Source organism: Manacus candei, unplaced genomic scaffold (genome assembly GCF_025592945.1).
Source record: "Manacus candei isolate 608988 ecotype Guabito, Panama unplaced genomic scaffold, ASM2559294v1 h1tg000060l, whole genome shotgun sequence".
Lineage (NCBI taxonomy): Eukaryota > Metazoa > Chordata > Aves > Passeriformes > Pipridae > Manacus > Manacus candei.
Window position 1 is genome coordinate 5,350,179 of NW_026138108.1, and position 18,564 is coordinate 5,368,742.

General features: G+C 38.3%; 1 protein-coding gene across 4 annotated transcripts in view; it reads left to right on the top strand.

Moving 5' to 3' along the window:
- KCNQ1 (potassium voltage-gated channel subfamily Q member 1) overlaps positions 1–18,564 on the top strand; it is a 340,982-nt gene that overhangs the window by 235,951 nt on the left and 86,467 nt on the right. The gene's annotated exons all lie outside the window — the stretch shown is intronic.

Genomic DNA, 18,564 nt, shown 5'->3' on the forward strand with positions numbered 1-18,564 from the left:
TATTTCATGGGATGTGGAGGAAAATTCAGCTTAAAATAGAGTTGAAAGCCTGGCTTTTCCAGGTGATGGAGCATAATTTTTGTGGTAGATTGCATTTTTGGTTCTTACTTGTCATTTTAACAGAGTAAGACAAAAACAGACTTTAATTGATTTCAGTCTTTTTTGGGACTCTCTTGGGTTTTTTTATTTTTATTTGCATATATTACGTATGTCTCAATGCTTTACTTCCTTCCTCCACAGTAGATAAAAGGCTCTGTTCCTTTAATACCTCAGTATATTATGGTCCCTAAGATTTCCCTTTGATTGTTGCTCTGTTGTTTATATAAGTCCACCTACAATTCCTTAGAGAGAGAAATAGCAAACTTTGCTCCATCCTGGTTTTCATTCCTTATGACAAATGAAATTTCTCGTTTCAAGTGACGTGAATCCAGAAAAATCAGACTTGTTCTATAATCACAAATTATCAGTTAAGTGCATTGTAACCCTTTATTTCAATGCTGACTGTGCTTGAAAAATTAGATGACAGGTACAGGCTATGTCATTTTAAAAAAATATAGGTTTGCCTGCATTGGTATTAAGAAAAGAAAGGAAGAGTTAAGAGAAATAGTTTGAATCCTTTACTGATCTCTTACAGTGATTAGGTGAGGGAGTGAAAGAATTTCTTTACTGTAGCATCATTTCACTCGTGTATCTGAACTGTTCGTTCATTATTAAGGATTGAAACTTTTTCTTGAGGAAAGGAGATTTCAGAGTGTTTCTTTTACAACTGGAACTGTGATAACCTCATGAAGAATTTGTTCTGAAGAAATATCCACCAAATATTCTGTAAGCTAAAGCACATTCTAGGGAATGCAAACTGAGCACCCTGATCTGTATTGATTCACTTGTGACATACCCCTTCCCTATGCATTTCTCCTCAAATACTTCAGATAAACTTAAATGAGAGTACTTAGAACAGTACTTCATTCTACTGGAAATAATGGCATTTCAAAGGAAATCGGTTCCTTTTGGTATATAAGGGGACACATAGAAAGGGTGAAGTAGAATATAGGAAGGTACAGTGCATTTAGCACAAAGAAGAATCACTGTGCAGTGCTCCCTCGGATCTGTGGTTAGTATGTGTTCTTACACATGGAAGCCCTTTCCAGAAAGTTTGCACTACATTTATTTATTTTCTCTCCATAATGTCAACTAAAAGTGTGGAACACTAGAAAATGTCTTGTGACTTGTGACAGAGAGCGATGACTTTTCAGTTTGAACAAATAATTCTCAAATGACAGCTAAAGCAGCTTCTCAGTGCTATTTGTAAAATCTCCAGTGAGCCTGGGAAAGCTTTGGTGTTGTACTGGCTCAGAGATAAGCTGTTTGGGGGTTATTAATTACTCTTTTTTACATCCCTACAAATAAGTACACCGTGAATTTATAGTGACTGTTGTTTTATGTCTTTTAATGGGACTGTAAAACACTCCCTGTATAATTTTAGTATAGCCGGGTTAAATTTTAGCCTTGTTTTAAGTAACAGACCCTTCTTTCTTTGCAGTTGCATGAGGTCGTCTGTGGTTTCAGAGCTGTATGTTATCTGCCCTATACAGCTAGTCCTATCTGCAGGAATTTTATCTGAAAGTAGCTGAAAGGCTAAAAATAGAGAATTTCGGTTGGACTCAGCAAACAGTGGTTAATATAAAAACACACTGGCAATGCTGAAATCACATTTTTGCTCCAGCTGTAGATGGTGGCCAAAGCTAATTTTTTCGTGTTTTTAGTCTCAGAGATTGGCCTTCTCTTTCCCATAAAATACATGGTACATGGTATGCTTTCAACATACAATTAAATCCTTCCTGAGCTGAGCACTATAGAAAGAATATCTATTTCCACTGTTTTTCAAGGTGACTAAATATTTTAAACAGTTTCATCCCATTTGGTTTGTGAATTAGTTTTCAGTCTTGGATTTCAGAAGGAGAGATTTGAAGTGCTCCAGGCTACTGTAAGCATCTAACCACTTCTTGTGCATTTGAAAAATCTCCTTTTTGTCAGAGGAGGCATATGTACAGCTGGCAGTACAGAGGAGTGGCACATGAAAGGGACATTTTAAAATAAAATGCTTAAACAGGAGTGTATTGACAGGAATTGTAATCCTTTACGGTACGAATCTGACCTTTCAGGTATTGAAATCAGCAAAAAGTTGTGTTTTCTTCTTTAACTTTAGGAACATGTTCATTTGAGGTAGAGAGTTCTGTAGTCTGTTCATCTTGTGCACTGAGAGAAACTTTGACCTTGTGATATATGCAGTTTGTGATCATGAATCTAAAGATTGTTTCCTAATATACAAAAGCCAAAGGGATGAATCACTCTTGCAGGAGCCTTCCTGCAGATTCCTTCCCATTTAGTTTTGCAATTTTGGCAAGACACTGAAAAGGTGGTTTTGTGAATGTAACTAGAAACTGCACAGCCTGATGGGCCTTCGTGAGAAGAAATCACGATCCAACATGTAATCACGGCATATTTTGACTTTGCCACTGTTCTCTGTTGCTTGCAAAGCTGAGGGTAGCAAAGGCTGTGATCTCCTCGAGGTGTATTGCCGTGGCTGAGTGCAGGCAGCTGCAGCCCCCGCCGTGCCCACAGCCTGATCTGTTGGGACACCAGCCAGCTGTGGTCCAGCAGGCATGTAAAGGCAGTAGTGCAGCGCCCAGGCTGAGCTCATAAACCCTACCAAGTACCCATGGTCCAAGTGTGTGCGTGTAGATACATTGATCCAGCTCCTCAGAGAATGTTGTTGAGCAGGATTACGGCAGCAGATCAATTTATTTGCGGTGACCAGCCTTCTCTTTTTGTCCTGAAACATCTGTGAATGACTATTCAGCCTACCCTCAAGGAACCTGGCCACAGCTGGCTTGCCACCAAGCTCAAAATCAAAAACAGTTTTTCCAGATGGGCCCAGCTGTGTGCACAGTGCTCTTCATCCTCACACAGCACTCTTCATCCTCATGCCGCAAGGAGTGCCTGCCAGGGGCTTAATGCTGGGTGTGCCCAGCAACTCCAGCCAGGAGCAAGCCCACAGCACGCTTGGGAAATTCTGTGTCCTACATCTCCTATTTTCTTTTCACTGCACTAATTTTAGCTTGGCTATAAACGACTGTAATGCTAGCTTTTTAATTTTCAAATTAATCTGTTCTTTTTTAGCCTTTTGCCAACCATTAATTTAGCTATAGCAGGCGCAGCGTACACTTTTCAGGTAATCAGCCAGGCTTGTTGCTTGGCTGCCCTAAAGAAATTCAGTCTTAAATATGGGCACTGCACAAAATCATCTAGAATATGCAGTGAAGGCTAAAAGTGGCAGTTCTTAGACTCTCTCTGTTGTACCTACACACCAGACTGCCCCAGATGTCAGTAGGTCCTGCCTACAGACCTCCCAGAGTAGAATAACAGAACCCAGGTTTACAAAAAAATGTTAAAAACCATTCTGAGCAATAGACATTATGCTCTTTCTGTTGTTTTAAAAATAGGACTTAACCTTCTGCAATGATTTGAACACTTTAAAGTGTGCCTTTTAAGAATAGTTATAGGAATCCAAAGCACTTTTCTGGGCATCCCTTCTAAATACTCAGAAATATTCCTCTATCTGACAGTAAGTACAGTCTTAATATCAGTATTGCCAAGATCATAACAAAAATCTTTCAATAGTCTTTTTCAGTTACATGGAACATTAGGAGTATATGCTATCTGTTGCTAAACTTTAACTTGTAGAGATTTGAATGGAGAGTTCTATATGTAGAAAAGGTATGTGGTAGTGAGACATGTGACACCTTTTAATGTGAATCCAACAATTCTGCAAGATGGTACTGATTCCAAGCATATGCACATTTTGCATGCTTACAGCTGAGAAGTTGAATTCTTGTATTCTGACTATTACTAACCCAGAGAGCATCATGGCACTTTTTCAGGTTTACTTGAAAAGCAGATAGCACCACTTTTAAAATCAATTAAAAACAAATCTGTCACATAAAAACCTCTACACTAAAATAGATGCTGCTGTGCTGCTTGAGTTGCCTACTGGAAATCTAAACTGATCTTGGAAACCAAAACTTTTTGAGTTCTGGTTATGCTGATTTGGTTTTCTGTCTTCCATCTACAGTGTCTTTGATTGATTGTTAAACATGCAGAGGCCATGTGCAGTAAAATTCTAAGGATATGATATATATTTGATACGTTTTTCTCTGTGAGTACTGAGTATGGAACTTTTAAAGATAAATAAGTGCAAAGGCTTTGTTTGAGGTGGCTTTCAAAAAATGGTGGTGACTTCATGTTACAACATTTATGTATGTGGTATGACATTTTCTTCTAGCTAAATAATTTTCTGGAATTGTTTCACCAGAGTATTGTTTCTATCTATACATGTATTAGAAACTAGTTTGGCTGGAACGATGTTGACAGTTCAGATGAACAGAATGACCATTGATAAGACTGGGTCTAGTTTCTGATTTTATTCCTGCTCTTTTCCACTTTCTAATCAGCTAACAGCTCCCCATTGCAAAAGGTTTCATATCTAACACTTCTCTTGTTGGTTTGCTCAAAAATACATGAACTTGAGTTTTATATTGCAGGGGGATTTCCCTGTAATAATAATAAACTTACTATTTTATTGTATCATAAGTTAAATTGTGATAATTCCATTTCTAATAATGAACTCAAGCTCATCCAATACAGAAAGGTTTAGGACATGCTGCAGAGACCATTAAAGGTGGTAGGTCTTTCCTTTGACCTGACTTTATGGTAGTCTTGAGGAGCCAACATTTCAGTTTTCAAAAATACATGGTTTCATGTTGACAGCTTGTTCACCTCAAAGAATTCTTCATGTGTGGCCAGTTTTCCAATTTTGTGTGAAACAACTGCATAATCTAACATAGGATCGTACCGTGGTGTGTTTTTTCCTCTATTTTGCTGGCATTCTGTAGCCTGGTAACAGTTACTGTGCTTCCTAGGGTAGCATAGCAATCAGTGCAAACTTCAAAGAAGGCCTTGACTGATTATGCCCTTCTTGCACATCAGTAAGCAATAGACAGAAACATTTTGGCTTTATTTTGAATTGAATAAAAATGCTGAAATAGTGATGGCAAAAGACTGACAAACAACCTGACTTTCTGATCAGTGCTGGAAAGCGAGGTTAGAAACATGAATCATCAGTTGGAGAGGTGGCTTCAGGAAGTGCCTGTCATGGAAATATTCAACACTTTCCAGGCTGAACATGCACTAGGCAGTTCAGGTATTGAATATTGGCAGCTTCTGCAATAGGTGTGTGAGGATTTGCTTTCCAGATACCAAGAAGCAGAACTAAAAGCTGTGGGTTTGGCTGGAAATTTTAAAAGAAACGTGAAATCATTAAAAATCAAAAGAAACACCAACAAGCCGTTACTCATCTTGTATGTAGTTCTTGCAATAATGCAGAAGTAATAACTTGTGGATGTGGAAGAATATTGAGGCATATGGAAGATTAAGTATCCCTATTAATTTAACCCTTAGTCTTTTTCCAGATGCCGAAGTACAAGCATACGGAAGCAATTTCAGTGCTGAACTTTGTGATGGAGGATGCCCATTTTCTGTAAATTGGACTATAACTAAGCACATCCTTGAACAATCTGGGTCATTAGGCAGCCTTACAGTTTTCCTAGCTTTTCTCTCACCTATCGGAAAGTATTTCAGTAGATAAACAACAAAAAAACTACAGATTTCCATTTCCAGTATCTTATTCTTCCCATCTTGTCAGCTACAGTAAAATAAAATTATCAGGCATATATGGTAAAAAATGGAAACAAAAAAAAAGTTACTTGTTGTATTCACTGCTGCCAGAAGCTTCGGTAGCCAGAATAGAAACAAACTGAGAGAGAGATTAGGCGAAGTCATGGAGAAGGGCTCACTTGAGGATTATTAAACAGGATGTCTGTATGTAAACTCCAGTTTAGCAAGTACTTTAAACAGTAGTCAGCGATGAGTTGGTAAGAAAAAAAGGGAAACCATGATTTTATGTATATGTACTTTCTTACACTCCAGGTTTTTTTAAGACTATACTACAAGCCTTGCACTAGAAACAAGGTAATTGGGGCAGAGAAACTTCTGTCTTGTTCAATGTAGCCCTTTTTTGCTAGGCTGTATACACAGCTGCTTGCTACTGGATTTGGTCACACAACCTCACAGAACATTACCGTGCAGTGCCTTAACTCTGATCTGTTTACAAAGGCCATGTGAGCAGACCCTTGCCTGTCTAGGGGACATTCACGTGAGTGTTTGCAGAGCCATACCTTGAAGGCTGTAAGATCTTTGGAGTAGCTTTCACTTGCATCCATTTGTTAGCACTAACTTTATCTGTTTAAAGATCTTTAGATCCGTTCGCAGCACAATGTAAAACAATCAAATTATGCATTAATTTTGAAATGGCTTAATATGAACTGTGTTAAGTGCTATGTATAACCTGTAGGATAGTATGTAGGTGCAGTAGCTTGGGTATAGTTACAGACATGGCTTACAGAGCAGTGTTACAAGTTATTGTTGTGTTTTGTGGTCTGTTTCCAAAGTGTCACCTCTCAGATCAGAGTAAATGTGATTATATAAAAAAAAAAAATTCAGCATTGAACATTAATAGCCACAAATGGTGAGAATACTGCAGCTCATTAGCTTATTTGCAGGAAATGAGAGTATACACTTGCTCAACACTGATAAATGAAGTTAAGCGAGACGAAATATTATCTTTATTCTCGAGAAAACTGACTGAAGGTAGACCAAGCTAGCACACAGTGGCTATAGTAGTATTCAAAAGTGACGACTGATTAAACTCTGATTGCTCCTTTGCATGCAGTCATCTGTGATACTGCTCTACAGATTTTATGAAGAGAAAAAAAGGCATATACCTAAAGAGAAGAATTCCTGTTTAAGTGAGTTGTGATGAATTTTACTGCAAATTTCTAGTGCTTCTGGATGCAGACAGTAGTTGGGAAGCCTAATGCTGAGGACAGAGTGTAAACTTTTATGAATGCAAAGTGTTACACATATATATATATATATATATATATTTTGAATACAATGGCAGTGGTGGCATGCTTGTGATCTGCACAGCTGTTTACTTCCTTATTAAGAGCAGAAATTCCAGAGGAATTTTAGGTAACACACAATATACCCTATAAAATCTAGGATTTTTTTCAGGGGGTGGGGGGGAATGGAGGAATGAAATAATGCCTTACCAGTTAATAATCTTTTAAACAATCTTCAGATTAGTTGCTGGTTTGGGAATCTGCTGGTGGTGTTTATATTTGAGTAGGTATGCAAGTGGATGTAAGGTCTGCAAATGGAGATGACTCGATCTTTTATCAAACCACATAAAGCCTGTTTTGTCTGGCATTCAAAGATAAATCCAAGCAAGATTTGAAATGTAGCCTCCATCATTCTTGTGCAGAGACTGTTTACATTTGATGTGGAATGGAGATGCATGGTGAATATGCCGAGAGAGAATGTGGAACAGTTGTATGGACTAAATAACCTGTAGAGCTGATCAGAGAAAAGGCATTTAAGTGAACAACACATGTGCACAGCATGCTATACAGAAGACTTTTATTTGTCTTTCCTATAGGTTAAAGAAATAGACATGACCATACGATCATCTCTGAACTTTTTTGAGGAGGGGGGGAGTGTTGCAGATAAGTGACCAAAAAACAGTCTAATATAAATGGCAAATTTTGGTTTTGATACACTAGGATGAACCTTTATTGAAGTTACATGCATCAAAGTTGGAAATGTTCCTTGTCAAAGATGTGTTTTTAGAGTGATCTTGTTGGAATTAAAATACTTTATTTTCATTTGCAGTTGAGTATCAGAGAGGAGAAGTGCATGGAGCTGAAAGGTCTCTATTCAGGCTGCAGTCTTTTCAGAGTTAGAATCTATTCAGCTCTTGGAAAAGATTCAGAGTAAAGGAAGGTATACTCCCTTTCTTACACAATGTCCATACCTTCTGATATTCTATCTGCTCCTCTTGTTCCCCCCATCCCTCCCCATCCTCAACTAAAAGTTGCAAACCAGAAATGGTCCAGTACTACTTAGATTGCAGGAAGAGAAATAGGAGAAGGATCTTTTGCTGTCTGACTCCTACTTAGAGCTGTGGGAGACAGAGGGAAGATAAGAAGAAAAATAGGCAGTCAATGAAAGTAAAATATGAACACCTGGTTCAAAATATGCCTACCACTTCTAGAGCTCAGGAAACCAAGATGGCAAGTATAGTTTTCTCACATCCTTCTCTGTTCCTGCATCCTACCCACTGGGGTTGCCACAAAACTGCAATTCACCTTTCAACACAGAAATTAAGATTTACCTGACTTTGATAAAAATCTGGAACGATTATGATTACAGCTCTTTACGTGTCTTTAAAATATCCCACTGTTTCAGCAGTTAGCACAGGACTGTGAGCCCATGTCACAGGTTCTCTTTCTGTCCCAAACTAACTGATGCTACACTTGGTAGCTCCATCCAGCACTGGCACTGTGTGATTGACCTGGTATGTCACGGGCATCATACTCTGATGAGCTGCCTCCCTTTAGACAGACTTTTGCGGTAACTTTGTTATTTTCATCATAGCATGAAAGCTCCTGCTCTGACAGGTTAAACACACAAAATAGAGAAGAGAGAAAGAAAAATATTTTTTCCCTCTTTGACAGCTAAGGTGCAGGAAGCGACTTGCCTGAGGTATCACAGTGGCATCTCTGGCACAGACAGGAATTTAACTTAAGCCTTATCTGGGACTTAACCACAAATCAGCATTCCTTTTTGTTATTCTGTTTAAACGCCCCTCTAGTTTTGAATAGTTATATTGGCCAGTGCAGGGTTCAACATAATCATAGCCCATTAATACTAAAACCATCCAGTACTTGAGAACAGCATATATAAACACATAAACCACACCAACCCAGCCAATATAAATGTACTGGAACTATTTTAGACAGTACAATTTAAATCATCTAGAAATTAATCTACTAGCATCATTTTGTAGCCCAGGAGTCTAGGGGTGGAGAGGACTGAACTTGCTTACATGACACAGAAACTGTCCTACATGTAGATAATTATGCATGTAATACTGAAAGCTAAACAAATTATATTAAATGCTGTATCTGCACAGTCAGGCAGAGAAAAATATTCAAGTGAGTTCAAATATTCATGTAAGTTTCTATTTTAAAAGTCTTGGATCCAACATTGCTCGCCATTGACCCTTCTGTGACATCTGTTAATCTTGGGTTTATTTCAGTTTCTTTCTCTCTCTTTTTTAAACAGATGACTCTACTTAAATCAACACTTGGTTTCCATTAGACAGATAGAAGGTGATTCACTCAGTAACATGTGCATCTTTATCTAGTTAAGTCCTAATGGCCTTAATATATCAAGTAAGCTGGTGTGATTAACAGCACTAAAGGCTTTGTCAGACATTTCACCTAATAAATACTGCCCTTTGTCCCGCCATAGGAAAAGAGTGAACAAATACATTCTGTTAAACTGAAAAAGTGTACGACCCTGCAAGTATTCTAAAATTATCCCTATAAAAATATATGTTGACAATAGAAGTTACATCTACATCTCTGTCTGTGTTTGTACATGTCTGCCAATCCCAGCATGCATTGGCTCTTTGCCCTGCCTGGGTTGTCCTTTTTCTGCTTTACCAGTTTGTGATCCAGCCACCATTTGGGTATGATTTTCCTCCTGTTCACTTGTGCTTTGTGAAGATTCTTTTGACAGTTCTTTGTCTCTGGTTGTCATAGCTTATCTCTGCTGGGGTAGTTGGATGTGTGAGCATTAGTTGTGCCACTCTACTTAATGTTAGCAACACAGAGACATCTGACTTGGCTTGACTATCATGTAAAATAATCCTGCCAAATGAGGCAGTCAAAACAAAAACCCCAAGAGTAAAATATATTCAAAATGTCAACTTGAATGGAGACGGTGTCCTTGCTTGATCATAGCTGAAGTTGTCTGGAAGCTTTCCAGTGTTGCCACCAGTGTCTATGATTGCATACTGTGGTCATCAAGGTACTGAAGGAAGCCTTTATTCTGCTACTCCCAAGTTTCTAGAGAGTTTCAACCAGAGGTGTTTTATGGGAGAACACCTTAAAAAGAAAATGGGCAAGGGTAATTTTTGCTTATTCTCACAGACTGACTGGCTGAACCATAATCTTCTACCTCTGTGTTTGCTTAATGTTACATAAAGGAGTTTTGGCCAAGCTGTGAGATCAACCAACCGGTCACACAGAGCTGTCACCATAATCTCTCAGCAGAAATTTGGTAGCAGAAGTGACTTGAAAGTAACATAGTGCTTTCTCACTGATGCAAAGGAGTTGTGGTTTCTTCTACAGCACAAACTTCATACTCTTCTGTAAAACACAATGCCCTGTAGGCACATTAGCCTAGGGCCCAGAGATCCAACTAGCAGCATTTGGGTGGCACTACATCCACTCATGACATATTGGCTTTGCATGATGCTTTGCAAAGGTCCAGCTGTTTCTGTATTTAGCACTGGTCCAGCTGTCTTTGCAGCACACTTTGGACTTGACACAATGCTCATAATGAATGGGTCATTCAGAGGCTGCTCCAAGATGGAGGTTGACAAATCTGATTTTGAATCCAAGACTTCTGAATCTCTGTGCAAAGGAATTTAGGAATCTCATGGCAGCTAGAAAAAAAGGTAGTGGAAAGTAACTTCCTTTGCACAGAGAAAGGGGAGGAGGAGGAGGATCAGTTAGTGGTGCTACATTTGAGAATGAAAAGGACACTGGTTCCTACAAACAAAGTCACCTTCGTTTTGTTTTCTGTGCACTGGCTGTACAATTTCAGTGAAAAAAACAGTTAAAGAGCATTATACCAGACCTGAAAAAAAAAAAAAGAGACCTTTTTATGTTGTTGGTTTGGAGTGGGTTTTTTGGTCATGAGTAGTCATGGATAAATCCAGAATCATGGGTAGTTGTGGTAAATCCAGAGGGCCCAACTTGATGCATGTATTTTTATGCCAAGTCCAAGCAAATAGTTTCCTTTTTTCTCCTATTTTTGTTCCTATTCAGTCCTGAGATGGCTGCTGTAATAAAAAACTCACCAAGTGTAGTGCTTCACTGATTTTGATGGCTACAGGATTGGCATTCTTTCTTGCCACTGCTGGTGGAAGGGCTGTGAGGGGAAAGTAGGAAAATGACAGCCTTTAGACCTTCAGTCTTATTGTACGGCATATCCAAAGGTATAAATAAATTAGGATACAAACAAATTCGTTAGATAGACTGCTACATTTATATTGTTATTTATATATACATTTATGTTATTTATTTATATACTGCTACATTTATATTATTATTTAAAGGGCTACCTGTTAGAGGAGTGGGAATTATACTGTGAAACAAAGCCGTAAAAACAACTGACCTAAATTCTGATGTTCTGGTACTGTGAATTTCCCCATCTGTACCCTCCTCACACCTTGCTTTAGAGAGGCTTGTGCTGATTAATAACTGCAAAGCAAAGAAGTGATAAACTCGTAAGTGCAGCAGAAAAACTTGGGGGAAAAAATAATTTTTCTGCCTTCAGAGGAACAGAGGTGCACTCAGGGAGTTGAAGTCTTTGGGATCTATGGCCTCTTTGCAGTGCAGAATTAACCTCAAGTGATTTTTTCTCTCCATCTGCCCTGTATTTCCCCCAGCTTCGATCTGTATCATAACCTTGAATAGGCACCTTCAATCTTCTCAGCTTCAGCTCCCGAGTAAAACTGAGTGTGCTCGTCTAGACTGTAAGCTCTTACAGCTCCAGCCTTGTTATGTGTTTAGATGGAACTTTTCTGATTTTAAGTGATGCTGGGATTTGGATATTATCAATGACAAACAGTAAAACAGAATTCTAGACCAGAAGATTTGTGTGTTATAGATGCCTAGGCTTTTAAACATAAAATAAAACCTATGTAAATGCAGCAATAACAAAACATATGTATTTTCAATGCTAAATAAATAACTAGTAGATAGATAGTAGAATTCCTAAAAAACACTGAAGAACTTCAGAAATTGTCATAGAAAAATGTGGATTCATCCATTTTTGTAGTAGGATTGTAGGGGGAAGAGGGAGGAAGAAACCAGTTACCAAGGTGAATTATTAGTGGTGAATTGGGTTAAATGTAAGTCCAGAAGAATATAATTGCTACATATAGAGTACTATTTCAAAAATTTTGTGTGATGTTTTGACCACAGTTTCTCCTGGAGGAAGTTATTGCTAACCTTGGGGAAGGCAGGCATGTTAACTTTAAATTGAGATTCCTTCTGGTAAAAAACTCTTACAAGTCTGTTATTATTTCACAATAAAAGTGAGTATTTTAAGGAATTTAGATGACTTCTTTAATGACATGTGAGTATTTCTTCAGAGTAGAGTGATGTCTGCAGAGTACATACTGATCACACTCGGAAATGCTTTCTTTTTAGGACATGTGGAAAAGCATAGGAACAGTACCAATATTTTAGTAGGCAATGCATCCAGAAAGGCCTTGGAAGAATATGGTACACATCAGTTTAAGAGAAAACTAGATATCTTTTTTAAATAATCTAAAGAAGTTAACACAAATTAGGTATGGTGGTAGAAAGGTAAGGTCAGAGACTAGTTTATTAGAGATTTAATTAAGGATGAAATTGTATTAGCTCATATGGCAATTATCAGGCAATAACTGATGGAATGGTGATCTGCTGTCCTTCATCAACCTCACATAAGGCTGAGGGAGCTGGGACCAGAGTGTGTCTCCTTGCTGTGCTAGTAAGTACATGTATTGAACCCTGTGACATCCATGAACTTGCAGCAGCTTGAACCTTGATTCTAACATGGATCCAAGAGCAGCAGGAGGGCATTGTAAAAAAAAAAAGCCAAAACCAACGAGTGGTGCCAACAAATAAAAATTCCTTTCCAGTTTCAAAAAAAAAATTGTCTGGGGAAGTGTCAGAGCACATCCAAGATCTCCTTGGGTGTTGTCCTGATTCTCAGCGATGCGGAAGGTAGAAGGTACTGTCAGAAGCATTTGAGAGGGCTCTCTCTGGCTGGGCAATGCATATGCATGTACATACAGACTCCTGTTTACCTCTAGCAAGCCTTGAGCTCAGAGCATTGTGAGCTTTTCTCCCCATTTTATACCCAAAAGAAGCAGAAGTCTTTTTACAGTGCGAAACCCCATTTTCTTCTCCTTTACAGTAGAAAATCCCCCTCTGCATTGAAACTGAGAAATTTGCACTCCGTATTAAATAATAATGGGGTTTATTGTAAAAGACTCGGTTTATTTCTGCCCTCCTCCTAAGCTTTCTTTCATTTCACCGTAGGTTTGTTTTGTGCTGAAATGAAGCTGCGAGATACACATTGAACAGAAATCAAAGTGGTGCTTTCATCACGGTCCTAAAGCTAATCACTTGGCTTGCTGCTACAGGCATCTGCAGGCACCTTGTGCTGTGGTACAGTAGTGTTATGGCTTTGGAGACCCAACTATTTTAAATCATAATAGTGACACAGTATGCATACGCTCTTTCAAAGAGCCTGGGCAAGCCACGCTGAGTTGATTTTCTTGGCACACTGTGTACCTATAATTTTGTCTTATGTTTTGTAATGTCGGTATCTGGGCATAGAATCAAAAAGCTCCACTGAATATATAAGACCTTTTTTTAAAAAGAAAAACACAACAACAAACACATTCTTTGTTTTTAGATTGATAATATTCCTTCTAACAGCTATAGATGTTTAAGAACAAAGGAATTTACCAGGGGAAAAAAAGGAAAAAGAAACTTTATGATTATGGGGAATGTTTTGAAGTTTTTTTTGCAAGACTGTGTTAGTGATTTGTTAGTGATTTTTTTAGTTTTGTTAGTGTTTTTTTAGTGATTTTTTTCTACCATGATTTTGGTTCTCTGCTGGTATGCTTAAGTGACTGGGTTACTCAGGACAGTGAGAAATAAGTGATAACCTTCCATGAAACACCTGAAAAGCCATGGATGTGCTGTGATGAGATGACTTAGTCTAAAATAATTGTCTGACAACCACAGTTTATTCTGTGTTGATTTCCATTTTTTGTGCTGCTTAAGAAAGTAAAGTCATGATAGGAGGATCTAGTTCTGTTACTCCTATTTTATCTCCCAATAGACTGGTTTTCAGAGGTGATGGCAGACACTGTGGGTGCTCAGCATCACTTAAAAGTTAACCCCTACCTTTTCTCTGGAAAGGAATCTAATGCTGTATTGCCCATACATGGTTGGAGAGACAACTGCTTTTCACAGTGAGGACACTGAGCATCTGAAAAGCTAATCTCTATGAAAACAGGAAGAGTAGAGTTCAACAAGGTTCTCAAACAATCTATAATTTGGGATACTGGGGTAATTAACCTCATGATAATAGCATGAAATGGATGAACATGGATAGCTGCATTGGGCTCCCTTAATGTACAAACAGAAGACCCAAGTTCGATTGGAAAGTAACTAAGGGGAACTTTTCTGTTTCTGTTTTCTATTTATTGTATGAAACTGGTAAATGCTATCTCAGGGATGAGGCTGAGGAAGAAGATATCTCCTGCTAATATACTTTGCTTTTCCTATGTAGGAAAAGCCTGAACACAAAGTTAAAAAGAGAGTGAGTGAGCTTTTATTGGCACTTTTTTTTCACCCCCAGAAATCCATCACGGTAGTATTGGAGTATTACAAATGAGAGCTTTTTGTGCATGCCTTTTTTTGACCATCCCTAGCTATTTTCTGTGCATTGATAATCGACTACTCTTAAACATAATATTGAAAGATTGCTGTGATCAGACGTTTCCATATTTTCTCATTGATTTTTTTTGTTTCTCAACTCTGAGAAAAAGGCTTTTCTCTACCATGGTACATTGCATCCAGTTTTTCTCATCTTCATTTTTAACTCAGATTTGTCTGTTCCCTATGAGTGCTGGTGCTGATGCTTTACCTAAGTGGTCAAACTTGCCTACTTCTGCAAAGACTTTCTGATGCTGTCCTTGGTTACCAGAGGTAGGAAGAAGAGGATAGCTTGGTTTTGGTACATGGTACCAAAAGACCTAAAGCTCTTCCAAAAGTGTGTTCTGTTTTCAGACAACAGGATTTGATTTCAGAAAATTAGTCTCTGTAGCTAGTTTTAGGGAGGCAGATTGGTTAAAGTTTACAACCTCTTTTTGTTTAGCCTTTGGAATGGTGCCATGGAGTCTCAAGTTTCCTGTATAAAGAGAGATCTGTATTCGGTCCGAAGGTAACCAGGCAAGGTACATGAAGGCTGCAGGGTGAATGGCTCTTTCAACAATTAAATCAGTTTGGGGTCTTTAAGATCCCAGCAGTGCATTGTCTCAAGACAGTGTTGAGCAGGCAAAATTCTTAAAACCATCAGGGAGCCAAAATAACCACCCTTGAACAAAACAAAACAAAACTTCAGAAAATACTAAACAGCAAAAAAATTCCGACAAATCTCATAAACCTTATGAAGTTGTTTGGCTCTTGGGGGAATCAGAGGAGGTGAGAGCTACTCACATCTTCATTTCCTTCCCAGTGAGTCCTGTGTGCTTTGGCTGTTCACGTGCATACACATGGGGAATGATATCTCTTGCAAAATATCTTGGTGCACTGTGTTCTGGGAGCAAATTCACCAATGCACTTTGAGTCTGAGGATTAAGGACTTTAAACAGTTATTCCTGCAAATAGAGGATTCACCTTGCTGCCATCTTCCTGAAACTGAAGGTGTCACTCTACAATTAATAAATCATATTCATACATTACTCCAGGATACAGAAAGTTTGTCTCAGGCACAAAAAAAAAGAGAGGAAAAAAAGAAACAAGCTCTTAGAAACATTGTGTTCAAGTAATGGCAGGCTTGACAGCATTGTGAGAGATGCAGTAGTGAAGACTTGTGTTTTTATAACCTGGTTTTCCTGATTTTGTCAAATTAGTGAGGAAATGCATCTCCTGTTTGATTTGCTCATTTGTCTGTTGGTGCACTGTAGCCTTTCCAGTTGCATGCCATTTGATTCTATTTTATTTTTTTTTTTTGCAGTAATTTACAGAATAAATTCAATCACAAAGAAAAGAAAATGTTAGGAGTTTGATTTTGACCATCTTTCCACATGGTTTGGGGAAGTTTGCAAATTGTCTCTATGTGTGTAAGTTCATCCTTGAATATCATCAAGTTAACTCCACCAGCACAGTTGTCTAAACTTTTCCATTTTCAGTATGTATCTTTAAAACATTAGAAAACTTGATGTTTCACTGTACCTGAGCAACATACATCTCTCCTCAGAAAACATCACCACATCAATGATGGTTTATTTAGAAAACTTATGAAAGCCCCAGTATTTGTGGGACCTTCATTTTGGTAAAACCATGAGGCTAAGGCCTGAACTAATTTCATGTAATCTTAGACATGTTGAACCTTAGCACTGACATCCCTTTCCAGGCAGCTGAGAAAGTCTTTATCCTCAAGACAGCTTCTGCAGAGAAAGTGTGGTGAACCCACGGCTGCTGCAATGTGCAGAGATGAATGGCAATTGCCAGGTGTCTTTGTGAGGTCCTGGCAATCTCCTACTTTTGGTCATATTACAAGTGGGTCCATTGTGAGCTGGATTTTTGCAGGGATATCCCTAGATGGTAGGTCTTGCAGTGAAACTTTTCCAGAGGTAAGCATTTCTTGTGCTCTTTTTCCTCTCAATTTCTGGTTTTCTAAAGGTACATCTGATACAAAGCTGTTCAAATATTTGTCTTTAAACAAATGGGCTGGAGAAGTGCTCAGAATAGGGGAGAGAGTATTGGATTTTCCTGATATTGACTGGTGCCTGTTTTGTTTTGATTTTTATGCAATGCTAATTATTTTTTTTGCTCTCTCCTCCAGCTAAGCAAGAAATAGGTATAAAGTCTGGTTCACTGAGTGTGTGAGGTGATGCCAAGAGGTGTCAAATAGTCCTTTTCTGGCAACAATGGGCTGTTGTTTAGTATCCTCATGCAGGTTAACCACAGAGTTGCTCCTGAGAATCCTTCTGATTTATGATGACATTGTTGGCAACAGCAGAAAGCTCTCTGGCAGTGCTTTCCACAGTGCTGTGTCAGCAGTTTCTTAGATATACACACACACACACTCTCTTAATGTACATAGTTGTAGCAGAGAATTCTGGGCCAATTCTAGTATTCATCCTGGGGGTTTTTTGCACTTAAGTGATGTTTTTTCAGTGATAATGTGTCTACCTATGTCTCTGATTGCAAATTTAGTGTCTATACAAATTACAAAACTGTTCTAGTCAGAACAGCTGTGGGAAATGAATGAAATTAATTATATTGATCCTGTGTTGCAAGTGCCTTGCTAGGAGGAATTCCCTGGGAGGGAAGGAGATAAGTAATTTGGGTTCTGCAAATACAACTTGTCTTAATCAAGCATATAAAATGTTATCAGAGAAGCAGCTCTGAATTCACATATGCAATAATTATAATGCAACTAAAAATATAATTTGTCATCAGAACTGAGTTTCTGCTATGTTTAAAAGATAAGACTTTTCCAAATTGAAGGGGAAAAAAAGTCTTTCATCTGCATATGTCAGAATTTGCATTAAAATGTTGATATCCTGTAGTATCATTCTTGATGCCCTCTTTCTACCTTTCCCTCTGTCCCCCTAGAATTAAAGCAGCTCTGCCCTGCCTTGACTTGTATATAGTTTGTGCTTCATCTGTTTCTTATTCCTGTTCTCTTATTGGGAAAAAATCCAGACAAAAACTACACAAATGTGGAACTTATGAGATTTGTATCTTCGACCTCTATCTCAAAGATTTTGAGGTTGCTTTTTTTTTTCTGCTAATTTTGGTAGGTCCCTCGCTCTTTGGTTTATCTAGAACCAGCTACAGTTTTGTCTGTTCTGAGGCAGTAATATCATGTAATCCTAGCCCCTGAGTCATAGATATTTTGCCAATATTGAGCTACATACTATATTGTAACAATTTCTCAAAGCGGCCTGTGGGCTATCTGCTCAGGTCCAGTTGAGATCTGGAACAATTACATAGTTCAGGCTCTTACTCCTTATTCCAGTTTGCAAATGCATAAATACAAAGAAGTCAACATAAACCATTTGTTTTGGTTCCTATATTGGTATTTTATTGCATCGTGTAAGTACATGGTGCAGAATAACAAAGTTAGTGATAAATGATGACCAAGAGGAGGGATAAATGCACATGATCACAAGTGGGATGGAAAGCATTGGTGAGGCATTCCTGCTTTTGACAGAGATGTGTGGGAATAGCCAGACTATAGCCAGAGTACACCACGTTTAGCTCCAAATTATTCCTTTGGATGCAAGTCCCACAGGCACCACAGGTATGACCTTTGCTTCTATTATGTCCCTCTCTACTATGATGTTGTCCAACATCTCAATACATTTTTTAAAAAATTAATTTTTAAGAAAATAATTTAATACCACCCATTGAAAAAAAAATTTCTTTCTTAATTTTGCAAAGACTATTGCAGTTAATATCTAGACATGCCTAGATTTGGGGTTCTCTGTTTTTCCTAAAGAAATTCTTA